Source organism: Choloepus didactylus, chromosome 8 (assembly GCF_015220235.1).
Source record: "Choloepus didactylus isolate mChoDid1 chromosome 8, mChoDid1.pri, whole genome shotgun sequence".
NCBI lineage: Eukaryota > Metazoa > Chordata > Mammalia > Pilosa > Megalonychidae > Choloepus > Choloepus didactylus.
In genome coordinates, this window is record NC_051314.1 from 142,902,414 (window position 1) to 142,912,910 (window position 10,497).

At 40.1% G+C, this 10,497-nt stretch overlaps 1 pseudogene; it reads left to right on the forward strand.

Annotated features, from left to right (window-relative positions):
* Nucleotides 1-279: 279 nt before the first annotated feature.
* Nucleotides 280-1,084, forward strand: LOC119542957 (annotated as a pseudogene).
* The last annotated feature ends 9,413 nt before the right edge of the window (nucleotides 1,085-10,497 follow it).

The window sequence follows — 10,497 nt, forward strand, 5'->3', positions numbered from 1 at the left end:
AAGCAGGGGTAGCAATATTGATCTCAGATAAAATAGATTTTAAATGGAAGGATGTCTTAAGAGACAAAGAAGGATACTATATGCTAATAAAAGGGACAATTAAATAAGAGGAAATAATTATCATAAATGTCTATGCACCCAATCAAGTTGCCCCAACGTACATGAGAGAACCACTGGCAAAACTGAAAGAAGGAGGCAGTGCAGAGGGTAGCATGGTATGGTGTACGATGGGATGCCAAGCTGTGGTCCTTGCCCTGCCTGCCTCCGGACCCAATGAAGATGGCCCGCTCTGCTCTGATGTTTATCCAACATGGACAAACAAGACTTAACAAGGAGAAAGTACTTCAAGACAAGGAATAGATGAGCCTCTTTCAGAAACTGGATTTAAACAAGCAGCTGCTGTTGGCATAGATCTTAAAAATGTCAAGTTTACTCATGCTTTCTCCAGTGATCTCACAAGGGCTGAGCAGACCAAGCATGGCATTTTGAAGAAAAGAAAGTTTTGTAATAATATGACAGTAAAGTACGATTCGAGACTTCGAGGAAGGAAATACGGGGTTGCAGAAGGAAGGCGCTGACTGGCTAAGGGCATTGGTGAAAGTAGCTGGGGAGGAATACTATACCTTTACCCCACCCAGAGGAGAGGTGCTGGACCAGGTGAAAATGCGTAGAAAAGACTTTTTTGAAAATCTTTGTCAACTGATCCTGGAAGAAGCAGGTCAAAAAGAACAGTTCTCAGAAAGTGCACCAGGCAACTCTCTGGAAACTTCTGTAGCAGAAACACTTCCTTTAGTAAAAAACCTTAGATCCAAATTTAATTTAAATGTCAGTACTCCAGGATTAGCAGCTAGTGTCTTAGTTGTGAATCATGGAGCTTATATGATAAAACTGTTTGATTATTTTCTGACTGATCTTATGTGTTACCTACCGGCAACTGTGAGCAACGCTGAGATTGTATCAGTCGGTCCCAATACAGGGATTAGTCTCTTTATCATAATTCTGGAGGAAGGAAAAGAAGGTAAATGCACAGTGTGTTTGTGTGAAACTAAAGGAGCATCTAAACGGAGTGACTGAAACCCACTAAATTTAGACCTACATCAACATCTAACCATTTTGAGCCTCTGAGGGAGAGAATGCCTTTGGCCTTATTTATTTCTGTCCTATGCTAGTGGTGATTTGCAAACAGTTAAATCAGTTTTCTGTTATAGCAGTTTATAAAGTTCAAATGCAATCATAGCCACATAAGACACTAATGTAAAACCATTTAGAAATGACTTATTTGATTGAGTACAGTTGGCATAATCCAGAGTAATTTTCCCACCCTGCCCAGTTCCATCTCTGGATTATAAATGGATGAAGGAACTCACTGTTGTAAGATGGGGAATTAATAACCTTGTTACTGTGTTGTTTCTTTCCTTTTTTTCTTATGTTGATCTTTTTCTTTACTGTCTGAAAATCTAGCCTATTTTATTGGCTCTTGGTAAGATATTATATGCTTTTCACTATCTTGGCCAGTGTTTGAGAGGAGAAAAGGTTTATTCTGTAATTCCTACTGCATATTTATAGTGACAATGTTATTTAAAAAAACTCGGTCCTTTAAATGAAAATTTTTGTACTGTCATAAGTTTATGTAAAGTAAAATGACACTAAAGGTTTTTTTTTTTTTTGAATAGGGATCAACTTTTGGAGTTTTTTTGTAGTGGGTTTGGAATGTGGCTGAATGGACGTTATGATTTCAGGATGGTCTGGTGTGGAACAGAAGTTAGGGCCTTATTTGATTTAAAAAAATTAAAGAAGGAGTCTCTGAGCAGGAGAAGATAGAGAGCATCTCTTCTAAATGATTAGTCTAAATTAGTCTATTTTACAGAAGACAAGGTAGTGGAAGCCAAGAAAGCAAATAAGTTTAGCTAAGAGAATAAAAGTGAAATATCCATTTGCTTCTTATCTAACCTATCAGCTGATGAATTTAGAGTTTAAGGAAGGCTTTATAGAAAGTGAACAGTTAACAGCACATACACAGTAACTTCAGAATAAAAGAGGAGGCACGGTGAAAAGACTAGTGCTGTGATAATCCAACTGTGGTTAAATTGTGGAAGGGACAGATGGGTTTGCTGTTTCTCTCCACCAGATGGCACTGGAGAAAAGTGATTTTTTTTAATTCAATTTTCTTGAGATATATTCACATACCATACAATCATCCAAAGTGTACAATCAGTTGTTCACAGCACCATCATATAGTTGTGCATTCATCACCCCAATCTATTTTTTGAACATTTTCCTTATACCAGAAAAAATGAAAATAAGAATAAAAAATAAAAGTAAAAAAGAAGACCCAAATCATCCCCTCCCTCCCACCCTATTTTTCATTTAGTTTTTGTCCCCATTTTTCTACTCATCCATACATACACTGATAAAGCGAGTGTGGTCCACAAGGCTTTCACAATCACACTGTCACCCCTTGTAAGCTACATTGCTATACAGTTGTCTTCGAGAGTCAAGGCTACTGGGTTGCAATTTATAGTTTCAGGTATTTACTTCTAGCTATTCCAATGCATTAAAACCTAAAAAGGATTATCTATATAGTGTGCAAGAATGTCCACCAGAGTGACCTCTCAACTCCACTTGAAATCTCTTAGCCACTGAAGCTTTATTTCCTTTCATTTCACATCCCCCTTTTGGTCAAGAAGATGTTCTCAATCCCATGATGCCAGGTCCAGATTCATCCCCGGGAGCCATATCCTGCATTGCCAGGGAGATTTACACCCCTAGGAGTCAGGTCCCACATAGAGGGGAGGGCAGTGAGTTCACCTGCTGAGATGGCTTAGCTAGAGACAAAGGACCACATCTGAGCAACAAAGAGGTACCCGGGGGAGACTCTTAGGCACAATTATAAGCAGGTTTAGCCTCTCCTTTGCAGTAACGAGCTTCATAAGGGCAAGTTCCATGATAGAAGGCTCAGCACATCAAACTGCCGGTCCTCAATGTTTGTGAGAACATCAGCAACAAAACAGGTGAGGAAGCCCAACACCTCTGCATTTTCCCCCAGCTCCTCAGGGGGGCCCTGCATATATATTTTTATTCTCTGCCCAAATTACTTTGGGATGTGTTGCTATTTCACACTAACCTATGCAAACCTACCAGGTCTTACTTCCTATTAAAAGTTCCATGTAATTATGGTATTTGAACAAATGGTATGAGTTAAGTTGTTTAGGAAATATAGATCTTGCAGCAACTAAACATCTCTTCCCTTGGTCTCAGATGGAATCTGAAGTTTTAAAACAAAGTCAATATTGTCCTTTACACTTTGGCCTGATTTGCCCTAGTCCTAACCACATCTCCTTCATTTATATCTCTAGTTGAAGTCTGGACTCATTTTCAGGTTTTTGAACAGTTGCTATATGTGCTAATACTGACTGATTACTAGGAAAAAAAAGTTTCTTTAAATGAATAATAGAAGAGATAATAAAAAGAAAAATAAAATATCATACAATACAATATAATAGTAGGATCAGACAATAACACCACTACCAAGAATCCCACATCCCCCCCTTATATACCCCTCTCATACACATTTAGCTTTGGTATATTGCCTTTGTTGCATTTAATGGAAGCATATTACAATATTCCATTATGTGTATGTAGTACAGTTTGTTTATCCACTCATTTGCTGATGGACATTTGGGCTGTTTCCATCTCTTGGCTATTGTGAATAATGCCACAATAAACATCGGTTTGCAGATTCCGTTCGTGTCTTAACTTTCAGATCCTCTGATTATATACCTAGTAATGGAATAGCTGGGTCATATAGCAAATCTATACTTAGCTTCCTGAGGAACTGCCACACCATCTTCCAGAGTGGTTGCACCATTCTACATAAAAAGTTGTGCCTCTTTCTCCACATCCTCTCTAGCACTTGTAATTTTCTGTTTTTTGGATAATGGCTTTTCTGGTAAGTTTGAGGTGATATCTCATTGTGGTTTTGATTTGCATTTCCCTAAAAGCCAGTGAAGTTGAACATTTTTTCATATGTTTCTGAGCCATTTGTATTTCCTCTTCAGAAAAGGGTCTGTCCATGTGTTTTGCCCATTTTTTAATTGGGTTTTTTGTCTTTCTGTTGTTGAGTTGTCAAACCCAGTTAGGTGTTCCCAGTCCAGAGAGGCCCAGGTCTCAGAAGGAGGGTATGGAGCTTCCTTGAGAATGAGACCCTCCTGTGAGGCCTCTAGACTTGGTGATTTTCTTATCCTGTCCAGCAGGTGGCCTTGCCAGCCTGCAGATCCCCCACTAGTGTAAGGAGGTGTGGAGAATTTAGTTCTTCAGGTGACCCTGCACTGTTGGGGGCATGGCTGACTGAAGTTGGTTTCTGAATTCCAGCCCCTCGGGTCTCAGTTCCCCAAAGGATGCCTGCCACTGGAGCTGGGCCATGCCCCCCTTTTCTTGGGGAAGTTATGGTCTTTATCAAATCCTCTTGTCTCTCAGATCTATCTTAGCTCTGCTCTTGCCAGGGCCCAAATCACAAGTCTTTGAGTCTTTCTGTAATGGGCTACTTAAAATAGTTATTTAAAACAAAAAGAGAAAAAGATAAAAAAGAAAAAAGAAAAAGAAAGGCCCAGTACAGACTATTTAAAGAAAAGCGCTTTAATTCAGTCCTTGCAGTTCTGATGGGCTACTGAAGAGCAAAAAGACAAAGAGTTGGAGAGCAATTGAGGAGACCAGTTGAGGCACAAATAAGAAACCAGAAAAACTGGCTTTTCAGAGAAGGGTCCTGGCCTCCTGGGTTTGCATATGTGCCTGATTTTGATTGAGCCCAGCTCCGTATTATCTTCACCCCCAACTCCAAAAGTCTCTGTTTTTATTTTTGTTTTTGTTCGCTGTTTTTTGCTAGCCTTATCTCTAACTGCTCCCAGATTCTCCAGTGTCTGGTCTCAGTTTATCTATGGTTGGAGTTTTTGTTCATCAGTCTGAGTTTGTTAATCAGTGCTGCAACTGCAGTTCTCCCTCCTGGTTCCCAGAACCAACGGTTCCTCCTTCCTCAGGGAACCAGCCATAAAACAGTCTGTTGTGCCTGGCAGGGAGGGGTGCAGGCACCCTGGCTGCAAGAACCTACAGATTTCACTAGTCTCAGCTGTTCCACATGCTCGTGACTGTTGTATGACGTGTGTCCAAACTCAGATTCCTCTGCAGTGTCTGTTCCACACAGTTCCTGGTTATCTACCAGCTGCCCCAGGAAAGTAACTAAAACCCACACCTCATCACTTTGTCATCTTCCCCTGAGAAAAGAGATTTTGATTAACTTAATTTTGCCCAAAAGATTGGTCCCTCAAAAATCCTTATGTATAAATAAATGGAGTTTGCTTCTAAGTTATCATGTTAATGAAAGCTGGGAGTCTAGTCTTAAATGAGGATTAATACTAAAGTTGTCAGTTAAGGCTAAAGTCACATATAGTCAGCATTTATTTTGAGCATCATTTAAATCACATGTGAAGTACACGATTGAATGGTTTCTCAATGTGTCCAGTACCACCAGGATTTCCTGCCAGTATTGAAACACAGCCTGTGGTTGAGCACCAGAGGAAGTGAGTGAAAACTTGAAAGAATAACAGAAAAGAACAGACCACAGTAAATATTTACATTCCCACCATTCAGAAGTAACAACTGTTAACATTTTATTGCATTTGCTTTTCTTCTTTTTCTATGAAGACAGAGAATTTTAAGAGGTAAAGTAATTCCCCTTAACCAGTTCTTGTATTGAGTTTATTATACTTTCATCTATTTTTTACATTTCACCTACTATCCATAAGGAAACTATTGTTTTATTGTTTGTAAAATGTACATAAATGTCATTGAGATGAATGGATTCTTTATTTTCACTTATTATATTTTGGGGCTCTGTCTTTGTTGCTGTGTATAGATCTAGTTAGTTACTTATAACCACTGTTGAGTTTTCCATTGAATAAATATTAGCACATTTTGTTTAAAAAAAATCTGAGGGAAGCAATAGATGTTTCCACAATGTTGCATCAAACAGATGAGTGGATATACACATGATGGAATACTATGTGGCAGTAAAAAGGATTGAGGTCGGGAAACTAAGACAGTGGCTAGGTGAGACAGGGCAAAAAAACACCTCCGTGAAAAACACTAGATGAAAACCAGAAAGTGACCCAGAATACGGGTTACAGCGATGCACCAGCTGGACGAGGACTGCTAGTACCACAGGGGCTGTATACTTGGTGAAACTGGGAGTCCGCATTCTGAAAGGAGTGAGTGAGCTGGCTGGAAGACCCACAGCCACGCGGCATTGTGGGGAAGCCAGGGCTTGGCGTTTGGAGACCAACTGGCTCTTTTTTTTTAAAAAAAAGGGAAAAACCCAGGAGCGGCTGCAGTTGCGGGAGTGGGAACCATGCAGTAAAACATAGCAAGTGGGGGCTGGGCTGGCCTCTTGTGTCTGGCCTGGAGGATAGCCCGCTGCAGATACCCTCGGGGCTGGGGGAATGGAGGGGAGAGCCGGAAGCTGAAAGAAACCCCGCGGCTCGCTGCTGGCCCCCCGGAGGGCTGGATAAACTCCTGCCCGGGGCCATGCCCACAGCCCAGAGCCCCACCAGTTGTCCCGGAGCTGGGAAGGAGGAACTGTGCAAGGAGGGGGGTGGTGAGATGCCCCATTTGACCATCTTCTCATCAGGCTGAGAGCACCCCTGCACGGCCCAGCGGCCCAGGGCTTCCCTTGAGGGACGGCACGCACTTGTGATGTAGCATGGCATTTCCTCACCTGAACTCCTGGCAGATCGAGGCTGGGAGGGGGGACCCACTCAGAGAACCCAGGGACTCTACGCCAAGTCCGGTGGTTTATGGATCAGCAAGAGAGAGGGTCTGGGGCTGAACTGAAATGAAGGCTTAGACTCTTGTGGCGGCCTTGAATCTCCGGGAACCTGGGGGATTTGAATATTAAAGCTGCCCTTCCTCCCTGGCCACCCATACACTTGCCCCACATTCAGGGTGGACGGCTCCAGCAACACACCCAAATTGAGTTCTCCAACTAAACTCCACAAGAATCATTTCCTCACACACCGTGGGGACAAGGTTGAGAACTGACTTGAGGGGTATAGGTGACTCACAGACGCCATCTGCTGGTTAGTTAGAGAAAGTGTACATCACCAAACTGTGTTTCTGAAAAATTAGATTGATATCTTTTTTTTTTTACAACTTAAAAGAACCCTATCAAGCAAAGCAAATGCCAAGAGGCCAAAAACAACAGAAAATTTTAAAGCATATGGTAAAACCAGACGATATGGAGAATCCAACTCCAAACACACAAATCAAGATATTTGAGAAGAGACTCAGTACTTGGCAGAATTAATCAAAGAACTACAATCAAGGAATAAAAACATGGCAAAGGATTTAAAGGACATCAAGAAGACCATGGCCCAGGATATAAGCAACATAAAGAAGACCCTAGAAGAGCATAAAGAAGACATTACAAGAGTAAATAAAAAAATAGAAGATCTTACAGAAATAAAAGAAACTGTTGGACAAATTAAAAAGACTCTGGATATTCACAATACAAGATTAGAGGAAGTTGAACAACGTCTCAGTGTCCTAGAAGTCCACAGAACAGAAAATGAAACAACAAAAGAAAGAATGGAGAAAAAAATCGAAAAAATCAAAATGGAACTCAGGGATATGATAGATAAAATAAAACGTCCAAACTTAAGACTCATTGGTGTCCCAGAAGGGGAAGAGAAGGGTAAAGGTCTAGAAAGATTATTCAAAGAAATTGTTGGGGAAAACTTCCCCAACCTTCTACACAATATAAATACACAAAGCATAAATGCCCAGCGAACTCCAAATAGAATAAATCCAAATAAACCAACTCCGAGACATATTCTGATCAGACTCTCAAATACTGAAGAGAAGTAGCAAGTTCTGAAAGCAGCAAGAGAAAAGCAATTCACCACATACAAAGGAAACAACATGAGACTAAGTTGTGACTACTCAGCGGCCACCATGGAGGCGAGAAGGCAGTGGCATGACATATTTAAAATTCTGAGAGAGAAAAATTTCTGACCAAGAATACTTTATCCAGCAAAAGTCTCCTTCAAATTTGAGAGAGAGCTTAAATTTTTCACAGACAAACAAATGCTGAGAGACTTTGCCAATAAAAGACCTGCCCTACTTCAGATTCTAAAGGGAGCCCTACCAACAGAGAAACAAAGAAAGGAGAAAGAGATACAGAGAATTTTAACAGACATATATAGTACCTTACATCCCAAATCACCAGGGCACTCATTTTTCTCTAGTGATCACAGATCTTTCTCCAGAAGGGACCATAAGCTGGGACATAAAACAAGCCTCAATAAATTAAAAAAAAAAAAAATTGAACATACTCAAAGCACATTCTCCAAACCACAATGGAATACAAACAGAAGTCAATAATTTTTGAACTGTAACTCCACTATTTACTTCCTACATGATATAAAATACACAACTCGAATGGCAAATCAGTGGTTTTGAACTCGTAAAATATGTAATTTTAGACAACTATATAAAGGTGGGGGAATGGAGGATTATAGGAACACAGTTTATGTGTCCTATTAAAATGAAGGTGGTATCAAAGAAAAACAAGATTGTTATGGATTTAAGAGGTTAATTTTAAGCCCCACAGTAAACACAAAGAAATTATCAGAGAATATGACCATAGAGATGAAAAGTAGAGTATGGGTAAAGAGAAATGGGGAAAGGGGCAATGGGGAGTTACGAAATGAGTGTAGGGTTGCTGTTTGAGGTGAAGGGAAATTTCTAGTAATGGATGGTGGGAAAGAGCATTACAACATTCTAAATGTGATTAATCCCACTAATGGAAGGCCAGGCAGGGGGTGGAATGGGAAGATTTAGACTGTATATATGTTTCCACAATTGAAAAAAAAAGTCTAAATAGATGACAATTGAATGCCAAGGATGAACCTGGATGGGATCGGAGGATGGAGGACAGGAGGCTCAAAGGGACACAGCTGAGACGTAAGGAAAAGGAAATATAGAATGTAAGCTTTGTATCATTGTTGAATCTCTTGTACTTCCTAGCTGCGCTCAATGGGATTGCATAAAAGAAGGTTCTTGTTCATGGGAAGTGTATACGTGAATTATAGTGTATGTTCAAGGATGTGTGCAGCTAGCTGTCATATGTTCAGAAGACAGAGCAATAGATGACGGATGATAGATAGGGAGGGAGGGAGGGAAAGAAATAGTGATGTGACAGCATGTTAAAATTGGTGGATTGGGCTATCGGGGTAGTGGGGTCAGGGTATGATGGAATTCTGTGTATGGGGTTAGTATTGTTTTTGCAACTGTTCCTATAACTTTGAATTTATTTCAAAATAAAAAAAATCAAAATAAAAAAGAAGGAATGAGGTCATGAAGCATATGACAATATGGATGAACCTTGAAGACATAATGCTGAGTGAAATAAGCCAGACATAAAAAGAGAGACATTGTATATTACCACTAATGTGAACTCTGTGAAAAATGTAAAATAAGTATCTTCTGCTGTAGAATGTAGGGTACCTAGAGATAGAGAGCAACTAGTGAAGGGGGAACAATAATCTAATAATAACAGATAAGATATTGAGGGTAATCTTAATGATATGGAAATGCTCAGGAATGACTACGGTTTGTTAATTTTCTTGGAGTATGGTAGGAACATGTTGGAAGTAATGTAGTTATTTTAAGTGATTTGTTTTCCTTATTCCCTTGTTTTGTTTTGTTTAAATGTTTTTTTGTTTGTCTTTTTTTTGATGAATAAGTTTTTAAAAAAACATTCATAGGCACCCCTGAAGATGGAGAACGAGATTAAGTGACAGGAAGGAGTAGCAACAAACAAGATAAGATTGAACAAAGGTCTATGAGTATTGAAACTTCATATAATTATATATATATATTTAGATGCTGGGGTGTTGGAATGGCTGGAAGGAGGTAAATGACAATAGCATCCCTTGGGATTTTCTCTATAGCTGCTTGTTGAATTCTGCCTTGAAAGTCTACACCTTTCTGTATGTACCTCGTATTGCATAGCAAGGAAAGAACTAAAACTGTGGAATTGTAACCCATAACAATTTTTGAAATTACCTATATGACTACTTGTTGAGCTGGCCGTCGAGAGATGACACCTTTCTGTACGTATGTCATATTTTACAATAATGGAAAAGGCTGAAGTCATGGGAAGATCAAGTATTGGAAGAAGTTACCCTTTTCTTCGTTCTTCAGGAACAGAGAGTGAGACTTTGAGAGACCTGGTCTGTTTTTCAGAAGGCTGGTTGGCGGGAGAAGGTACGGAAGGAAGCTTTATATAAGCCCACCATCCGGCCCTGGTTTTATCCGTCATTAAATGTGCCTGAATTATACGTTGTTCTCGACTTGAAGAGAAATCCCTCATGGCTTGCAACTGGAAGGTGGCAGGTTGACAAGAAAAGGGATGCAAAACCGCACCTACCCCGGGCAATGAAAGTG